Source organism: Mus musculus, chromosome 6 (assembly GCF_000001635.26).
Source record: "Mus musculus strain C57BL/6J chromosome 6, GRCm38.p6 C57BL/6J".
NCBI lineage: Eukaryota > Metazoa > Chordata > Mammalia > Rodentia > Muridae > Mus > Mus musculus.
The window spans coordinates 11,405,808-11,428,319 of record NC_000072.6 but is presented as its reverse complement, the minus strand read 5'-3'; positions in this window follow the sequence as shown (position 1 = coordinate 11,428,319).

The following is a 22,512-nucleotide window of genomic DNA, read 5'->3' as shown; positions in this document are numbered from 1 at the left end:
AAAAGTAGAATAGTTAAATACATACATTGAATTTGTTCATATATATCTTATCCTCATTTATTATTGTTTGGATCTTGTTAAAGAACCAGTTTTTATTTTTACTCATTGGTACCTGTTTTTCTATTCTTATTTCACTAATTTCTCCTACAATCTTTAGATGTTACTTTCATTTCATTATTTAGGTTTAACATTTCTCTAATGTCTTAATGTGTTAGGTTGAAGTATTGACTTCAAATTTTAATTTTTAATTGAAATTGTTACATCGTTTTGCCCTCCCTTTCCGCAGTCCTGCTCCTCTCGGCTTTCCTGTCTTGAAATGTTCAGTTGTTCTTCCTTCTTAAGTTGATGGCCACCTTTTCATTGAATATTATTATTATATACACAGATATATTTTTTTAATAAATGCCCTTAACAACTTTAAATTTATCATTAAGGACATTGTTAGTTCTCATATGCATTTTAATATGTATAATTTCATTTTAATCATCCTTTTAATATTTTTACTTTTTAAATCTTTATTTGTTATTTAGGAAATTATTCTCCACATTTGAGTCTCTTCATGTTCGTCTGGTTTTGACTTTAAGCTTCATTTCTTGTGAATCATTAAATATACTTTATGATATTTCTATCATTTTATCGTTACTGAGAATTGTTTTATGATCTACTCTGTGGTCTATAGTAGAGCATGTTCTATGTGCATTTCAGACGGGTGTATACAAATGTCTGCTGAGTCTAGTTCATTTAAGGCATTGTATACTTTATATATTTATTAATCTTCGTCCAGATATTGTCCCCATTTGTAAAATGGATGTGGTGAAATCCATAATTATTTCTCTACTTATTTACCAGTTTTAGCTTTATATTCTAAGGGCTATATTATTTATTCTATGAATCATTATAATTCTTCTATCTTCTTGCTAGCTTATCCTATTTGAAATTATTAAAAGTTCATATTTATTTATAGTAACATTTTTTTCTGTCCTGAAGTCTATTTTTGACATTTCTGTTATCTTTTTCATTCTTATGGTTGGTATTTTCTTGATAATTATTTACTCATTTTTGTCTATTCTGTCTTTTTAAATTGCTGAATGCTAATTGCTGTGGATTACATACAGTTGAATCATCATTTTAAGTGTAATCTCTTAATCTTTGCTTTTTGATTGGATTCTTTGATTTTTTCACATTTTATATAATAGATATATGTTTATAGTCTGTTTTATATTTTCATCTTATTTTTTATTTTCTCTATTGCTGATGACATTTTTGTCCTTCAGATCTCCCTTTAATTTCCTGAGTCTTTGTCACCCAGAAATACAAACAGAAAGTGTTGCACCTGTTCTCAATTTTACCCTGTCAAGCTGATTATAAAATTAGCCAACACAGTACTCTTATGATCCTGATGCTAACCATAGTTGCCAAAGTCTGCTTCCAAGCTGAATTCCTTTGTAGAAACCATCATTTTAGTAATGGTGTTAATGCTAAGAATGTAACTGTAGTAAAAGACCACATAATGGATGTGTTAACAACAGATATTTATTTTCTCACTCTTCTTATCGATCTTGAGTTAAAATGTCAGCAAATATATTTTTTTAGATTTGTCTCTTTGGCTTCTATGTAGCTCTTTTCTCTCAGTGCTTTCATGTGTCCCTGCCTGGCTCTTTCCTAAATTCCTCTTCTCATAAGAGCGGCAGCCATCTTAATGTTTATTTTTTATTCATAGCTGAATTTCCTATATTTCAAAATATAAACAGATAATGAGGAATTAATATTTAGACATTTCCCTTTTCATTGAGATACAAATGTCCCCCTTGGGCTCTTCTTGGTACTTAACTACTTTTTGGCTATGGTTTGTAGCATGGGAATCCTATACTTCATGAATTATAGATGAGTACATACCATGTACGTCCTTTTGTGACTGGGTTACCTCACTCAGGCTGAGTTTTTCTAGTTCCATCCATTTGCCTAAGAATTTCATGAAGTCATTGTTTTTAATAGCTGAGTAGTATTGCATTGTGCAAATGTACCACATTTTCAGTATCCATTCCTCTGTTGAGGGACATCTGGGTTCTTTCCAGCTTCTGGCTATTATAAAAAAAAAATAGCCTTCTGGTCAACACCAGCACCAGGTAACCTTAGGTGCAGAGTCAGCGGACACCCCCAAGGTTCCCAGTGGACTCCCCATGGAATCTTAGAACCTCTGGTGAGTGGAACACAACTTCTGTTCCAATCCAATCACACGGGACCTGAGACAGCATTAATTAGGGAAGCAGAAAATCTGGCCTGACCAGGGTCACAAGTCCCTTCCAGTAGGCACAAGCACCAGGTCACCTTAGGATGTGAGTCATCAGACAACCCCAAGGTCCCTAGAGGAATCTCCAAGCAATCTTAGGGCCTCTGGTGAGTGGAACACAACTTCTGCCAGGAGGCAAGTTCGAAAGCCAGATATCTGGACACCTTCCCTGCAAGAGGAGAGCTTGCCTGCAGAGAGTGCTCTGACCACTGAAACTCAGGAGAGATCTAGTCTCCCAGGTCTGCTGATAGAGGCTGATAATCACCAGAGGAACAAGCTCTAACAAGAGACAACTATAAATACTAAATCCAGAGATTACCAAATGGGGAAAAGCAAACATAAGAATCTTACTAACAGAATTCAAGACCACTCACCATCATCAGAACCCAGAACTCCCACCTCACTCAGTCTTGGGCACCCCAACACACCTGAAAAGCTAGACCCAGATTTAAAAGCATATCTCATGATGATGGTAGAGGACATCAAGAAGGACTTTAATAACTCACTTAAAGAAATACAGGAGAACACTGCTAAAGAGTTACAAGTCCTTAAAGAAAAACAGGAAAACACAACCAAACAGGTGATGGAAATGAACAAAACCGTACTAGAACTAAAAAGGGAAGAAGACATAATAAATAAAACCCAAAGTGAGGCAACGCTGGAGATAGAAACTCTAGGAAAGAAATCTGGAAACATAGATGTGAGCATCAGCAACAAAATACAAGAGATGGAAGAGAGAATCTCAGGTGCAGAAGATTCCATAGAGAACATCTGCACAACAATCAAAGACAATGCAAAATGCAAAAAGATCCTAATTCAAAACATCCAGGAAATCCAGGACACAATGAGAAGACCAAACCTATGGATAAGAGGAGTAAATGAGAATGAAGATTTTCAACTTAAGGGGCTGGCAAACATCTTCAACAAAATAATAGAAGAAAACTTCCCAAACCTAATGAAAGAGATGCCCATGAACATACAAGAAGCCTACAGAACTCCAAATAGACTGGACCAGAAAAGAAATTCCTCCCAACGCACAATAATCAGAACAACAAATGCATTAAATAAAGATAGAATATTAAAAGCAGTAAGAGGAAAAGGTCAAGTAACATATAAAGGCAGGCCTATCAGAAGTACACCAGACTTTTCACCAGAGACTATGAAAGCCAGAAGATCCTGGACAGATGTTATACAGACTATAAGAGAACACAAATGCCAGCCCAGGCTACGATACCCAGGCAAACTCTCAATTACAATAGATGGAGATACCAAAGTATTCCATGACAAAACCAAATTCACACATTATCTTTCCACAAATCCAGCCCTTCAGAGGATAATGACAGAAAAAAACCAATACAAGGACAGAAACCACGCCCTAGAAAATGCAAGAAATAAATCCTTCAACAAACCAAAAAGAAGATAGCTACAAGAACAGAATGCCAACTCTAACAACAAAAATAATAGGAAGCAACAATTACTTTTCCTTAATATCTCTAAACATCAATGGACAAAATTCCCAAATAAAAAAACATAGACTAACAGACTCACTACAGAAACAGGACACAACATTTTGCTGCTTACAGGAAACTCATCTCAGGGAAAAAGACAAACACTACCTCAGTATTAAAGGCTGGAAAACAATTTTACAAGCAAATGGTCTGAAGAAACAAGTTGGAGTAGCCATTCTAATATCGAATAAAATCAACTTCCAACCCAAAGTCATAAAAAAAGACAAGGACACTTCATACTCATCAAAGGTAAAATCCTCCAAGAGGAACTCTCAATTCTGAATCTCTATGCTCCAAATGCAAGGGCAGCCACATTCATTAAAGAAACTTTAGTAAAGCTCAAAGCACACATTGCACTTCACACAATAATAGTGGGAGACTTCAACACACCACTTTCATCAATGGACAGATCGTGTAAACAGAAACTAAACAGGGACACAGTGAAACTAACAGAAGTGATGAAACAAATGGACTTAACATATCTACAGTACATTTTATCCTAAAACAAAAGGATATAACTTCTTCTCAGCACCACATGGTACCTTCTCCAAAATTGGCTATACAATTGGTCACAAAACAGGCCTCAACAGATACAAAAATATTGAAATTGTCCCATGCTTCCTGTCAGATCATCATGGATTAAGGCTGATCTTCAATAACAACATAAACAATAGAAATCCAACCTTCACGTGGAAACTGAATAACACTCTTCTCAATGATACCTTGGGCAAGGAAGGAATAAAGAAAGAAATTAAAGACTTTTTAGAGTTTAATGAAAATGAAGCCACAACATACCCAAACTTATGTGATACAATGAAAACACTCTAAGAGGGAAACTCATAGCTCCGAGTGCCAAAAAAAAAAAAAAAAAAAAAAAAAACTAGAGCAAGCACAAACTAGCAGCTTAAAAACACACCTAAAAGCTCTAGAACAAAAGGAAGCAAATTCACCCAAGAGGAGTAGAAGTCAGGAAATAATCAAACTCAGGGGAGAAATCAACCAACTGGAAACAAGAAGAACTATTCAAAGAATCAACCAAATGAGGAGCTGATTCTTTGAGAAAATCAACATGATAGATAAACACTTAGCCAGACTCACTAGAAGCCACCGGGACAGTATCCTAACTAACAAAATCAGAAACTGAAAGGGAGACATAACAATAGATCCTGAAGAAATCCAAAAAACCATCAAATCGTTCTACAAAAGGCTATTCTCAACAAAACTGGAAAACCTGGATGAAATGGACAAATATCAAAGTTAATTCAGGATCAAGTTAATGATCTAAACAGTCCCATATCCCCTAAAGCCATAGAAGCAGTCATTAATAGTCTCCCAAACAAAAAAAGCCCAGGACCAGATGGGTTTAGTGCAGAGTTCTATCAGACCTTCAAAGAAGATCTAATTCCAGTTCTGCACAAACTATTCCACAAAATAGAAGCAGAAGGTAGTCTAACTAATTTGTTCTATGAAACCACAATTACTCTGATACCTAAACCACAGAAATATCCAACAAAGAGAGAACCACAGACCAATTTCCCTTATGAATAGATGCGAAAATACTCAATAAAATTCTCCAAGAACACATTAAAGCAATCATCCATCCTGACAAAATAGGTTTTATCCCAGGAATGCAGGGATGGTTTAACATATGGAAATCCATGAACGTACTCCATTATGTAAACAAATTCAATGATAAAAAAACGCATGATCATCTCCTTAGATAGAGAGAAAGCATTTGACAAAATCCAACACCCATTCATGATAAAAGTCTTGGAAAGATCAGGAATTCAAGGCCCATACCTAAACATGATAGAAGCAATGTACAGCAAACCAGTAGCTAACATCACAGTAAATGGTGAGAAGCTGGAATCAATCCCACTAAAATCCGGAACTAGACAAGGCTACCCACTTTCTCCCTACCTATTCAACTTTGTACTTGAAGTCCGAGCCAGATCAATTCGACCACTAAAGGAGATCAAGGGGATACAAATTGGAAAGGAAGAAGTCAAAATATCACTTTTTGCAGATGATATTATAGTATATATAAGTGACCCTCAAATTTCCACCAGAGAACTCCTAAATCTGATAAACAGCTTTTGTGAAGTAGCTGGATATAAAATTAACTCAAACAAGTCAATGGCCTTTCTCTACACAAGGAATAAACAGTCTGAGAAAGAAATTAGGGAAACAACACCTTTCTCAATAGTCACAAATAATATAAAATACCTTGGTGTGACTCTAACTAAGGAAGTGAAAGATCTGTATGATAACAACTTCAAGTCTCTGAAGAAAGAAATTAAAGAAGATCTCAGAAGATGGAATGAACTCACATGCTCGTGGATTGGCAGGATTAATATAGTAAAAATGGCTATCTTGCCAAAAGCAATCTACAGATTCAATGCAATCCCCATCAAAATTCCAACTCAATTCTTCAATGAATTAGAAAGAACCATCTGCAAATTCATCTGGAATAACAAAAAACTGAGGATAGCAAAAACTCTTCTCAAGGATAAAAGAACCTCTGGTGGAATCACCATGCTTGACATAAAGCTGTACTACAGAGCAATTGTGATAAAAACTGCATGGTACTGGCATAGCAACAGACAAGTCGACCAGTGGAATTGAATTGAAGACCCAGGAATGAACCTAAACACCTATGGTCACTTGATCTTTGACAAGGGAGCTAAAGCCATCCAGTGGAAAAAGACAGCATTTTCAACAAATGGTGCTGGCACAACTGCCAGTTATCATGTAGAAGAATGCAAATTGATCCATTCCTATCCCTTTGTACTAAGATCAAAATCTAAGTTGATTAAGGAACTCCACATAAAACCAGAGACACTGAGGCCAGCGGAGTTGCCTGACACCCGCAAGGGCCCACACAGGATTCTCCACGGGATCCTAAGACCTCTGGTGAGTGGAACACAGCGCCGGCCCCAATCCAATCGCGCGGAACCTGAGACTGTGGTACATAGGGAAGCAGTCTACCCGGGCCTGACCTGGGGCACAAGCCCCTTCCGTTCCACTTGAGCCCCGGGCTACCTTGCCAGCGGAGTCGCCTGACACCCGCAAGGGCCCACACAGGATTCCACAAGGGATCCTAAGACCACTAGTGAGTGGAACACAACTTCTGCCAGGAGTCTGGTTCGAACACCAGATATCTGGGTACCTTCCATGAAAGAAGAGAGCTTTCCTGCAGAGAATACTCTACCCACTGAAACTAAGGAGAGAGCTACCCTCCCAGGTCTGCTTATAGAGGCTAACAGAGTCACCTGAAGAACAAGCTCTTAACAGAGACAACTATAACAGCTAGCTTCAGAGATTACCAGATGGCGAAAGGCAAACGTAAGAATCCTACTAACAGAAATCAAGACCACTCACCATCATCAGAACGCAGCACTCCCACCCCACCTAGTCCTGGGCACCCCAACACAACCGAAAATCTAGACACAGATTTAAAAACATTTCTCATGATGATGATAGAGGACATCAAGAAGGACTTTCATAAGTCACTTAAAGAATTACAGGAGAGCACTGCTAAAGAGTTACAGGCCCTTAAAGAAAAGCAGGAAAACACAGCCAAACAGGTAGAAGTCTTTAAAGAAAAACAGGAAAACACACCCAAACAGGTAATGGAAATGAACAATACCATACTAGAAATAAAAAGGGAAGTAGACACAGTAAAGAAAAACCAAAGCAAGGCAACGCTGGAGATAGAAACCCTAGGAAAGAGATCTGGAACCATAGATGGGAGCATCAGCAACAGAATACAAGAAATGGAAGAGAGAATCTCAGGTGCAGAAGATTCCATAGAGAACATCGACACAAAAGTCAAAGAAAATACAAAATGCAAAAGGATCCTAACTCAAAACATCCAGGAAATCCAGGACACAATGACAAGAGCAAACCTATGGATAAGAGGAATTGATGAGAATGAAGATTTTCAACTTAAAGGGCCAGCTAATATCTTCAACAAAATAACAGAAGAAAACTTCCCAGACATAAAGAAAGAGATGCCCATGATCATACAAGAAGCCTACAGAACTCCAAATAGACTGGACCAGAAAAGAAATTCCTCCCAACACATAATAATCAGAACAACAAATGCAGTAAATAAAGATAGAACATTAAAAGCAGTAAGGGAGAAAGGTCAAGTAACATATAAAGGAAGGCCTATCAGAATTACACCAGATTTTTCACCAGAGACTATGACAGCAAGAAGAGCTTGGAGAGATGTTATCCAGACACTAAGAGAACACAAATGCCAGCTCAGGTTAATATACCCGGCCAAACTCTCAATTACCATAGATGGAGAAACCAAAGTATTCCACGACAAAACCAAATTCACACAATATCTTTCCACGAATCCAGCCCTTCAAAGGATAATAACAGAAAAGAAGCAATACAAGGACGGAAATCACGCCTTAGAACAAGCAAGAAAGTAATCCCTCAACAAACCAAAAAGAAGACAGCCACAAGAACAGAATGCCAAATGGATGGACCTGGAGGGCATCATCCTGAGCGAGGTAACACATTCACAAAGGAACTCACACAATATGTACTCACTGATAAGTGGATATTAGCCCAAAACCTAGGATACCCAAGATATAAGATACAATTTCCTAAACACATGAAACTCAAGAAAAATGAAGACTGAAGTGTGGACACTATGCCCCTCCTTAGAAGTGGGAACAAAACACCCTCGGAAGGAGTTACAGAGACAAAGTTTGGAGCTGAGATGAAAGGATGGACCATGTAGAGACTGCCATATCCAGGGATCCACCCCATAATCAGCATCCAAACGCTGACACCATTGCATACACTAGCAAGATTTTATCGAAAGGACCCAGATGTAGCTGTCTCTTGTGAGACTATGCCGGGGCCTAGCAAACACAGAAGTGGATGCCCAGAGTCAGCTAATGGATGGATCACAGGGCTCCCAGTGGAGGAGCTAGAGAAAGTACCCAAGGAGCTAAAGGGATCTGCAACCCTATAGGTGGATCAACATTATGAACTAACCAGTACCCCGGAGCTCTTGACTCTAGCTGCATGTGTATCAAAAGATGGCCTAGTCGGCCATCACTGGAAAGAGAGGCCCATTGGACACACAAACTTTATATGCCCTAGAATAGGGGAACGCCAGGGCCAAAAAGGGGGAGTGGGCAGGTAGGGGAGTGGGGTTGGGTGGGTATGGGGGACTTTTGGTATAGCATTGGAAATGTAAATGAGCTAAATACCTAATAAAAAATGAAAAAAAAAACTTCAAATCTCTGAAGAAAGAAATTAAAGAAGATCTCAGAAGATGGAAAGATCTCCCATGCTCATGGATTGGCAGGATAAACATTGTAAAAATGGCTATCTTGCCAAAAGCAATCTACAGATTCAATGCAATCCCCATCAAAATTCCAACTCAATTCTTCAACGAATTAGAAGGAGCAATTTGCAAATTCATCTGGAATAACAAAGAACCTAGGATTGCAAAAAGTCTTCTCAAGGATAAAAGAACCTCTGGTGGAATCACCATGCCTGACCTAAAGCTTTACTACAGAGCAATTGTGATAAAAACTGCATGGTACTGGTATAGAGACAGACAAGTAGACCAATGGAATAGAATTGAAGACCCAGAAATGAACCCACACACCTATGGTCACTTGATCTTCGACAAGGGAACTAAAACCATCCAGTGGAAGAAAGACAGCATTTTCAACAATTGTTGCTGGCACAACTGGTTGTTATCATGTAGAAGAATTCGAATCGATCCATACTTATCTCCTTGTACTAAGGTCAAATCTAAGTGGATCAAGGAACTTTACATAAAACCAGAGACACTGAAACTTATAGAGGAGAAAGTGGGGAAAAGCCTTGAAGATATGGGCACAGGGGAAAAATTCCTGAACAGAACAACAATGGCTTGTGCTGTAAGATCGAGAATTGACAAATGGGACCTAATGAAACTCCAAAGTTTCTGCAACGCAAAAGACACCGTCAATAAGACAAAAGGACCACCAACAGATTGGGAAAGGATCTTTACCTATCCTAAATCAGATAGGGGACTAATATCCAACATATATAAAGAACTCAAGAAGGTGGACTTCAGAAAATCAAATAACCCCATTAAAAAAATGGGGCTCAGAACTGAACAAAGAATTCTCACCTGAGGAATACCGAATGGCAGAGAAGCACCTGAAAAAATGTTCAACATCCTTAATCATCAGGGAAATGCAAATCAAAACAACCCTGAGATTCCACCTCACACCAGTCAGAATGGCTAAGATCAAAAATTCAGGTGACAGCAGATGCTGGCGTGGATGTGGAGAAAGAGGAACACTCCTCCATTGTTGGTGGGATTGCAGGCTTGCACAACCACTCTGGAAATCAGTCTGGCCGTTCCTCAGGAAATTGGACATAGTACTACCGGAGGATCCAGCAATACCTCTCCTGGGCATATATCCAGAAGATGCCCCAACTGGTAAGAAGGACACATGCTCCACTATGTTCATAGCAGCCTTATTTATAATAGCCAGAAGCTGGAAAGAACCCAGATGCCCCTCAACAGAGGAATGGATATAGAAAATGTGGTACATCTACACAATGGAGTACTACTCAGCTATTAAAAAGAATGAATTTATGAAATTCCTAGCCAAATGGATGGACCTGGTGGCCATCATCCTGAGTGAGGTAACACATTCACAAAGGAACTCACACAATATGTACTCACTGATAAGTGGATATTAGCCCCAAACCTAGGATTCCCAAGATATAAGATACAATTTGCTAAACACATGAAACTCAAGAAGAGTGAAGACTGAAGTGTGGACACTATGCCCCTTGTTAGAATTGGGAACAAAACACCCATGGAAGGAGTTACAGAGACAAAGTTTGGAGCTGAGATGAAAGGATGGACCATGTAGAGACTGCCATATCCATGGATCCACCCCATAATCAGCATCCAAACGCTGACACCATTGCATACACTAGCAAGATTTTATCGAAAGGACCCGGATGTAGCTGTCTCTTGTGAGACTATGCCGGGGCCTAGCAAACACAGAAGTGGATGCTCACAGTCAGCTAATGGATGGATCACAGGGCTCCCAATGGAGGAGATAGAGAAAGAACCCAAGGAGCTAAAGGGATCTGCAACCCTATTGGTGGAACAACATTATGTACTAACCAGTACCCCGGAGCTCTTGATTCTAGCTGCATATTTATTAAAGATGTCCTACTTGGCCATCACTGGAAAGAGAGGCCCACTGGACAGGCAAACTTTATATGCCCCAGTACAGGGGAACGCCAGGGCCTAAAAAGGGGGAGTGGGTGGGTAGGGGAGTGGGGGTGGGTGGGTATGGGGGACTTTTGGTATAGCATTGGAAATGTAAATGAGCTAAATACCTAATAAAAATGGAAAAAAAAAACCAGAGACACTGACACTTACAGAGGAGAAAGTGGGGAAAAGCCTTGAACAGATGGGCATAGGGGAAAAATTCTGAATAGAACAGCAATTGCTTGTGCTGTAAGATCGTTAATCCACAAATGAGACCTCATAAAATTGCAAAGCTTCTTTGAGGCAAAAGACACTGTTAATAAGACAAAAAGGCCACCAATAGAGTGGTAAAGGAACTTTACCTATCTTAACTCAGATAGGGGACTAACTCTTGCACGCGCTCAACTGTCCAGGAAGAACGACGCTGCAACAGGATCCTTCTGCACATGTTTATTGGGAGAGCATTGATTGCATAGGCGAAAGAAGAACCCCAAACAAGGAAAATGATGCTGCTTATATACCCCTCCATGTGACATGTCAGCTCCTGATTAGCTGCTCACTCATCACCCCACTACTATGCCCCAGGATGGGCAGTGACTTGGCACGAATTTACTCTTGCACCTGTGCACATTACTTGTTTACCAGTTAGGCACAGCAGAGGCTCGTGATGGCAATTGCTCACGGCTCTCCACAATTAATATCCAATATATATAAAGAACTAAAGAAGGTAGACTCCAGAAAATCAAATAATCCCATTAAAAAATATGGCTCAGAGCTAAACAAAAATTCTTACCTGAGGAATACCAAATGGCTGAGAAGCACCTGAAAAAATGTTCAGTATCCTTAATCATCAGGGAAATGCAAATCAAAACAATCCTGAGATTCCATCTCACACCAGTCAGAATGCATAAGATAAAAAAATTCAGGTGACAGCAGAGGTTGGCAAAGATGTGGAGAAAGAGGAACACTCTTCCTTTGTTGGTGGGATTGCAAGCATGTACAACCACTCTGGAAATCAGCCTGGTGCTTCCTCAGAAAATTGGAAATAGTACTACCGAAAGATCCTGCTATATCTCTCCTGGGCATATATCCAGAAGATGTTCCAACTGCCAAGAAAGACACATGCTCCACTATGTTCATAGCAGCCTTATTTATAATAGCCAGAAGCTGGAAAGAACCCAGATGCCCCTGTACAGAGGAATGGATACAGAAAATATGATACATTTACACAATGGAGTACTACTCAGCTATTAAAAAGAATGAATTTATGAAATTTCTAGGCAAATGGATGGGCCTGGAGGGCATTATCCTGAGTGAGGTAACCCAATCACAAAAGAAGTCACATGATATGTACTCAGTGATAAGCGGATATTAGCCCAGAAACTTAGAATACCCAGGATACAATTTGTGAAACACATGAAACACATGAAACACATGAAACTCAAGAGGAACGAAGACCAAAGTGTGGACACTTTACCCATTCTTAGAATTGGGAACAAAGCACCCATAGAAGGAGTTACAGAGACAAAGTTTGGAGCTGAGACAAAAGAATGGACCATCTAGAGACTGCCACATACTGCAATCCATCCCATAATCAGCCTCCAAATGCTGACACCATTGCATACACAAGCAAGATTTTTCTGAACGACCCTGATATAGCTGTCTCTTGTGAGACTATTCCGGAGCCTATCAAACACAAAAGTGGATGCTCACAGTCAGCTATTGGATGGGTCACAGGGCCCCCAATGTAGGAGCTAGAGAAAGTACCCAAGGAGCTAAAGGGATCTGCAACCCTATAGATCGAACAACATTATGTACTAACCAGTACCCCCTGGAGCTCATGTCTCTAGCAGCATATGTATCAGATGATGGCCTAGTTTGCCATCAGTGGCAAGAGAGGCCTATTGGTTGTACAAACTTTATATGCCTCAGTACAGGGGAATGCCAGGGCCAAGACGTGGGAGTGGGTGGGTAGGGGAGTGGGGGGAGGGTATGGGGTACTTTTCTGATAGCATTGGAAATGTAAATGAGGAAATACCTACTATAAATAAATAAATAAATAAATAAATAAATAAATAAGGCTGTTATGACTATAGTTGAACATACATCCTTGTTATATGTTGGAGCATCTTTTGGCTATATGCCCAGGAGTGGTACAGGTAGGTCCTCAGGTAGTACTGTGTCTAATTTTATGAGGCGCTGACAGACTGATTTCCAGAGTGCTTGTACCAGCTTGCAATCCCACCAACAATTGATCAGTGTTCCTCTTTCTTCACATCCTCACCAGTATCTGTTGTCATCTCAGTTTTTGATCCTAGCCGTTCTGACTGGTGTGAGGTGGAATCTCAGGGTCATTTTAATTTGCATTTCCCTTATGACTGTGGATGTTGAACATCTTGGAAATGCACAGACCATATGAAGCTCAAGAAGAAGGAAGATGCTTGGTGTCGATGCTTTAGTCCCTTTTTTATTTATTTATTTATTTTTGCCTTTTAAAAATATTATTTATTCTATGTATTTGAATACACTGTCACTCTCTTCAGACACACCAGAAGCAGGCATCAGATCCCATTACAGATGGTGGCATGTTGGTACAAAATACTTACAGGATAACAGGAGAAAACATGGGGACAAGGGGTGAAGAAGAGACTGAAGGAAAGGCCACCCAGAGACTGTTTCACCTAGGGCACTATTCCACATACAGACACTAAATCCAGACAGAATTGCTCATGCCAAAATGTGCTTGCTGACAGGAGATTAATATAGCTGTCTCCTGAGAGGATCTGTTAGACCTTGACAAATCCAAATGTGGATGCTTGCAGCCAACCATTGGACAGGGAACGGGGACCCCAATGGAGGAGTTAGGGAAAGGACTGAAGGAGCTGAAGGGGTTTGTAACTCCGTAGGTAAAACAACAATATCAACCAACCAGACACCCATGTCCCAGAGCTCCCAGGGCTTATACTAACAACCAAAGAGTACACATGGATGAACCTATGACTCCAGATGCCTATGTAGCAGAGAATTGCTTTACCTGGTATCAATAGGTAGAGTGGACATTGGTTCTGTGAAGGCTCAATGCCTCAGTGTAGGGGAATGCCAGGGCAGTTAGGTGGGAATGGGGGGTAGGTGGAGCAGCACCTTGATAGAAGCAGGGGAATGGGGGACAAGAGAGGAGATGTGTGGAGGGGAAACCGAGAAAGGGGAAAACATTTCAAATACAAATAAATAAAATATATAATAAAAAGAATAACGGTTATGGTAAAGAAGAATTGAGTACATATATTTGTCTTTCTGGATATGAGTCATCTCAATCAAGATGACCTTTTCTAGTTCCATCCATTTACCTGCAAATTTCATGATGTCATTGTTTTTAAAGGCCAAGTATTTCTACATTGTGTTAATGTACCACATTTTCTTTATCCATTCCTCTGTTGAGAGACATCTCAATTAGACATCAAGGGTAGATGGAAGGGGGAGACTGGATGGGAGAGGATGTGGGAAAGGGAACAGGAGGGATGAGGTCAGGGGATGATGGAGGGAGAGATTACTGGGAGAAACAACTGGATTTAGGGGTAAATCTGGGATGATTTTGAAACTAAGAACATTGGAACACCCAGGAATATATGAGGAAGACCCTAGGTAAGACTCAGCAATGAGAGATAACCTGAACCTGCTATCATCCTCAGTGGGAGAGGATGTGCCTAATCCTTGAGAGACTTGAGGCCTCAAAAAAAAATGGGGTGAAGAACTGTGGGAACAGAGAATGGGAGGAGGGGGGACTGTCTGGATGGTAACAAATATATATGAGTTAAAAAATAAAAAAAGAAATTGGGATGTTACATAAACACAAATATAATAAGGATCAAAAGTCATATTTTAAAAGATACCTTGACACACTTTAAAATAACTATAATACCATCAAATTATTTAATAAACCAAAATTGAGAACAAGAGATTCAGAGAGTCAGCATACTATAGGTTGATCACATTTTCTCTTATATTGTGCAATGTAGTTGGTCAAACTTTTCAAGGTTTTGTATCTGCCTTAACCTTCTCCCTATAAAGTATGGCATATCTTTATAGTTTAGAGGCAAGTTCATTATTTTTTTCTCGAAATTATTATCAGTGTATTAACATATTATTTGCATTGTATCACTAAAAGTCAGTCACATTTAGACCCATTTTGGGGGATAGTGCGAATACAAGAGTATGATACTCACAAAGCTTCTCTCTCTCTCTCTCTCTCTCTCTCTCTCTCTCTCTCTCACACACACACACACACACACACACACACACACACACACACACGTCCCCCCCAACAATGTCACATACACAAAGTCACATTTCCTCACCCCTATCCACAATGTGAGACTTGGTGGCCACAGAGGTGATTCTAGAATCAAGACCCTAATATGCCTTTTCTAGGATGTCTGATCTCACTATGTATATACACACATCTGTAGATGCATTGTTATTGTTGATAAGAGAGAAAGTATTCCTGGAGAAGCTGACTATAAGCCTATATTTCCAGTTCTGAATGAGAAAAAGGGATCAGTTTTGAAGCTAAGGCATGTTAAACCTCCAGTTTATTTAACCAGCATTTGTTATCGACAAAATTGATTTCAATATTTTATTCATTGTTATTCTTCCTTTATTTTTAATTATTTATTTTTGAGATTATAATATAATTACATTTTTCCCTTTTTTCTTTCCTCCATCCAAGTCCTCCTATATGCCTTTCCTAGCTCTTTCAAATTCATAATCTCTTTTTTATTATTACATGCACACAGACATGCATGCATGCATGCAAACATACATACATATATATGTATATATATGTATGTACACATGTCTGTGTGTTCCTAGGTGCATCAACACAACCTTCTCAGTCTGTATAATGTTACTTGTGTGTATGTTTTCAGGACGAACCATTCAGTGTTGGGTAACACATTCTCAGTCTTCTTTAGTTGCCTGTAGTTCTTGCTGGGTTGAAGCCTCTTGATATTTCTATTACTTACACTATATTACATGCCTACTGGCTCCATCTTGGTTCAAATCATGTTTAGAGAGTCATGTTGGTGAAACTTTATGGGTATATGAGGAGATTCAATGTCCACTTGATACTGTGAACAGAGATTCCCTCCCTTTTTCACTATATTGTAATGACCCCTAAGCCTCAGGTGCAGGTGTATTGCAGATGTATCTACCAGTTATGACTGGACCTCATAAGTCCTCAATTAAATGGCAATATTTACCTTTGATATCAGGATCCTGATGAATCCTTAAGAAAACCATAGGGCCTTCTCTCTTTTTTAATTTTTTGGAAGAATTTTCAAGTTTGTGTATTGATTTTCATGTAAATTTTAGGGGAAAATCTTCCAGAACTATTTGTTTTTTTTTCTTTGCTGAGAGTATCATGAGTATAAGTTCAGCATCCTCCTTCCGTTTGTTGTTAGGGTGGATCTCCAGTATGGGATTCTGCTAGGTAAACACCTCAAAGAGCTACATTCTCAGCCCTCTCATGCCACTTCTCACTTCCTTTGTGGCTTCTTTGTTTTATAGTTGGGTTTCCAAGATAATCTTATACTGATCCTATGTCTTAATGTGTATTTAGTTTCTACATATTTATGAAATTTATTTCAGTTTTCATTATTTAATATCAAATTTCATTGCACTGTCATCTTAAATTTTATGTATTGTTTTAAACTTCTTAAATTTGCTAAGGTATGTGTTTTACTCTAACATGTAGTCTTCTCTAAAGGATTTCCATGCAACACAAATGTGAGGGCAAATGACATTAATAGGTGTGCTAAATATTAAGAATGTTGATGCCACTTGGGTTTGCAATAACATAGATGCTACAATTTCTTTAATCCTATTTAGTTTTGATTGAGGTATTTTAGTATACATACTACTGATAAATAAGTGTTTCTTCCAAGGAAGGAGGGCCTGTAGCTTCTTAGATGATTGTTTGACTGATAATAGTTTTTAAAAAAATAATAATTAGTTTTTTCATTGCACCATTGCAGCTTTAGTAATAATAGCCAGAAACTGGAAAAGACCTAGATGTCCCTTAACTGAAGAATGGCAAAAAAGGAATACATTACACAGTGGAACATTATTCAGCAGTTAAAAACAATGGATATTACCCCAGAAACTTAGAATACCCAAGATATAAGATACAGTTTGCTAAACACATGAAACTCAAGAAGAACGAAGACCAAAGTGTGGACACTTTACCCCTTCTTAGAATTGGGAATAAAACACCCATGGAAGGAGTTACAGAGACACAGTTTGCTGAGATGAAAGGATGGACCATTTAGAGACTGCCATATTGGGGGATCTATCCCATAATCAGCCTCCAAACGCTGACACCATTGCATACACTAGCAAGATTTTGCTCAAAGGACCCTGATATAGCTCTCTCTTATGAGATTATGCGGGGGCCTAGCAAACACAGAAGTGGATGCTCACAGTCAGCTATTGGATGGAACACAGAGCCCCCAGTGGAGGAGCTAGAGAAACTAACCAAGGAGCTAAAGGGGTCGGCAACCCTATAGGTGGAACAACAATATGAACTAACCAGTACCCCAGAGATCCTGTCTCTAGCTGCATATGAATCAGAACATGGTCTAGTCGGCCATCAGTGGAAAGAGAGGCCCATTGGTAGTGCAGACTTTATATGCCTCAGTACAGGGGAATGCCAGGACCAAGAAGTGGGAGTGGGTGGGTGGGGGAGTGGGTGGGGGAGGGTATGGGGGACTTTTGGGATAGCATTGGAAATGTAAATGAAATAAATACCTAATAAAAAAACAAAACAAAACAAAACAAGACAAAAAACAAACAAAAAAACAATGGCATCAAAAGATTTGCAGCCAATGAATGGAGCTAGAAAAAAAAATCATCCTGTGTGAGGTAATCCTGTCCCAGAAAGACAAATAGAGTAAGTTCTCACTTATAAGTAAGTATTAGCTCTCAAGTAAATGATAATCAGGCTACAATCCACAGACTCAGGTTTGGTAAAAAGGACATTCTAGTGGGGAAACCTGGAGCTCCCTGGGAAGGGGAAATATAATTGATTTTGCAGATTGAGTGTGTGTGTGCGTGTGGTGGGGGATTGAATGGGACTGATAAAACTTCTAATAGTCTCTTTTGATATTAACAGTTGCTGGCTTTGAAGAGTACATATGACATCTTTGGAGATGTAGTATTACTATCATCTCAGGACATCTTTTCTTCCTAGTTGGTATGTTGCTTAGATTTCATGACTGGCAGGATGGCAGACAATAGCTCTAATATATATGTTTTCTGCTACACATTTAAATCACAGGAAGTACATAATGATCATTTCCCAAAAGTACTAGTCAATATTCCTGGTTTTCTCCATATTTGGCTCATGTATCTAACTGCAAACCAACTGGGTGCAGTGTAACGGAATGCTCCAGTTGTCTCTGCCTGATTTACATGACTTTTATGAATATCAGTTTTCTTCAGATCCTATAGAGAGACAAAGAAGAAAGTTTATTGCTGTCAATGAAAATTTTCTTGTAACTAAAGCATGGGTATTCATGTATGATATTTAAAAAATGAAAATAAAACCAGATGTGAGAAAAGAGAAACCCTTATCTACCGTTAGTATGAATGCAAACTAGAGCAAAATGGAAATTAGTGTGGAGATTTCTCAAATCATAAAATGGGAACTAATATAAGACCCAGCTACACCACTCCTAGGCATATATCTAAAGCATTTCAAGTCCTATTCTGGAGATACTTGGTCACCCATGCTTGTTAATTCTCTGTTCACAGTAGCAAGTGGATGAAATTTAGAAAGAAAACTTAACTTTCACAATCACTAAAGGGTTAATGTGTGTTAGAATATTTAATAATGCAAACATTACTTAAAATGATATTGTTGCATTTTCTTCTACAATTCATGAATCCATTTGTATCTGGACTACCTGACTTAGGAAAGATTCTTTCTTTCAGTACAGCAAAAGAAAGATTTTCTGATATTCATTATTTTTCTTTTCTAGGTCAAGTGCTATCTTATCTAATCATCTACCATATTCTAAGTTTATAAGAATTATACTCTATTTTAATCTATCTTCCTCAGAAATTTACTATTGAGAAATTTACAATTTACTATTGATATTCAGAACAGATTTTTGCTCTTTTATAAGCTGTGATAACAGATCAATTTTGTTATTAAAACTTTGAGCTTATATTTCAATTTACATCTGTATTCAAGCAATACCAACTTATATATAGTGTTCAAGCCTGAAGATGTTAATTTAAATTTTGTTTTTGTACCAGCGTTCATATTGACTTTTTCTTCTTTTAAGTGCATGCTCTACTGCCTGTTGTATTCAATATCCTTAGTTTTTTCCTCCCTCATTTACATTTTCCTATAACAAGTGTCTTGACTTTCCTTGTTCTTTATTTTATTGCAATAGTGGAAATCAGGAGAGTGGATAGCACTGAGTTTAGGTGCTCAAACTCCCTAGGAAGCTTCTTGGTGAAGGGTTCCTCTTGTGGAAATAGTTAATTATAAATATAAGTTATGCTTCTAAACCTGGTCTGTTTTTTATTTATGGAGTTCCTTAAACTAATCATGAAAGCTTCAAATTAATGTATTTCATATTAAAAATGTTCACATCTTTCTTGCCTATGAATATAATCATTTACATGTGAGACATTTGAAAGACACGTGTATCTCAGATAGAAATTTATAATCTTTTTTTAAAGATTTATTTATTATTATATCTAAGTACACTGTAGCTATCTTCAGACACAATGGAAGAGTGCATCAGATATCATTACAAATGGTTGTGAGCCACCATGTGGTTGCTGGGATTTGAACTCAGGACATTTGGAAGAGCAGCTGGCACTCTTAACCGCTGAGCCATCTCTCCAGCCCCAGAAGTTTATAATCTTGATACTGTCATTTTAAAATTGCTCTATAGTTGGTCATTTGATTATAAGTGAAATCTCTGATTTTTTAATACATGACTTCTTCCTTCCAAATATATTTATTTTCATTCTTTATCAGGCAAAGGAAACATTACTTAAGACTATTGAAAAATGTAAGATTGGTCAAGATAAGTCAAGGCTACTGCTGTTTAAAAAGACAAGCTTAAGTTTTTCTGAGGACAAAATGTGCTATTTGGGAAGCAACAACACAGAGATGTGAGTCAAAGACCATTTGTGTTTTCTAGCTGGTTCTAGCCAAAGGAAAATTTCAGCTCATATAGGTTTAGGAAAGACATTTTTAGAATTTGGAAAAAAAATACCACTGAAGTTAAAAGTCATAACCTTCACAGAAAGGGGAAGACACATGAAGTGTGTTGTATCTTTTGAGGCAAGATCCAAATACATGATTTTCAGGCCCTTGGGAATGATATGCTTTGCTATAAAAATTTCAAGAAAACTTATAAAAATTTTGTGTCTCTAAGGGGCAGAAAAAGAATTTAAAATTCCAAGATTTCTAAAGCAAACACTCTAAGAAACAGATCATATTTCAGAGTCAGAAGTTGGTTTAAAGCTGAATAAAGCTGAAGGTACCATTAAAACCACTTACAAGTGTTATTGACCCAATGTGCAAATGTATACAACATCTTTACTTTCCTTCTATGTTTTAAGATATCTTTTGAAATGTTCAACATCCTCAATCATCAGGGAAATGCAAATCAAAACAACCCTGAGATTCCACCTCACACCAGTCAGAATGGCTAAGATCAAAAATTCAGGTGACAGCAGATGCTGGCGAGGATGTGGAGAAAGAGGAACACTCCTCCATTGTTGGTGGGAGTGCAGGCTTGTACAACCACTCTGGAAATCAGTCTGGCGGTTCCTCAGAAAACTGGACATAGTACTACCGGAGGATCCAGCAATACCTCTCCTGGGCATATATCCAGAAGATGCCCCAACAGGTAAGAAGGACACATGCTCCACTATGTTCATAGCAGCCTTATTTATAATAGCCAGAAGCTGGAAAGAACCTAGATGCCCCTCAACAGAGGAATGGATACAGAAAATGTGGTACATCTACACAATGGAGTACTACTCAGCTATTAAAAAGAATTAATTTATGAAATTCCTAGCCAAATGGATGGACCTGGAGGGCATCATCCTGAGTGAGGTAACACATTCACAAAGAAACTCACACAATATGTATTCACTGATAAGTGGATATTAGCCCCAAACCTAGGATACCCAAGATATAAGATATAATTTGCTAAACACATGAAACTCAAGGAGAATGAAGACTGAAGTGTGGACACTATGCCCCTCCTTAGATTTGGGAACAAAACACCCATGGAAGGAGTTACAGAGACGGAGTTTGGAGCTGAGATGAAAGGATGGACCATGTAGAGACTGCCATAGCCAGGGATCCACCCCATAATCAGCATCCAAACGCTGACACCATTGCATACACTAGCAAGATTTTATTGAAAGGACCCAGATGTAGCTGTCACTTGTGAGACTATGCCGGGGCCTAGCAAACCCAGAAGTGGATGCTCACAGTCAGCTAATGGATGGATCATAGGGCTCCCAATGGAGGAGCTAGAGAAAGTAGCCAAGGAGCTAAAGGGATCTGCAACCCTATAGGTAGAACAACATTATGAGCTAACCAGTACCCCGGAGCTCTTGACTCTAGCTGCATATATATCAAAAGATGGCCTAGTCGGCCATCACTGGAAAGAGAGGCCCATTGGACTTGCAAACTTTATATGCCCCAGTACAGGGGAATACCAGGGCCAAAAAGGGGGAGTGGGTGGGCAGGGGAGTGGGGGTGGGTGGATATGGGGGACTTTTGGTATAGCATTGGAAATGTAAATGAGTTAAATACCTAATAAAAAATGGAAAAAAAAAAGATATCTTTTGTATTTGCATGATGTTTTAACTAGACTTTTAATTCAAAGCATTATGTATACTTAACTATTATTTATTACAAGAAAGATATCTCATTTAAACAATGTTTACTGTTAAAAGTATATGATACATTCAGCATGGGAGAAACCCATCCTATCACCCTGTAGGTGCATGTTCTTTTTCCTATGAACATATTTTAGGCTTATCTATGCCTCTCGAATTCACGCATTTTCATAGTTACTGTATTTCATTCCCTTTTCAATACAACTTCAAGATAATTCTATCTTAAGTGGGCCCTTGGGCACTTCTCCTAACAATGTGACTTCACTTGAGAATCAGTTTTCTATTTAAATGTAAAATTTGCTAATATTGCCTTGGAGTCTGTGGATGTCTTGATGTTAAATTAGGTAAATTATTAATTTAAGAATCCTTCAAAAGTACTAACACTGTAGGATGTCTTTTAGTTTAATATTTATTCAAATGAAAGATGATGAGTATATTCCTTAGTTCCAATAGTATGGCAGTTACAAGTATATAGGTTCATGCTTGGCTTGTTGACATGTTAGTGTTAGTAGTTA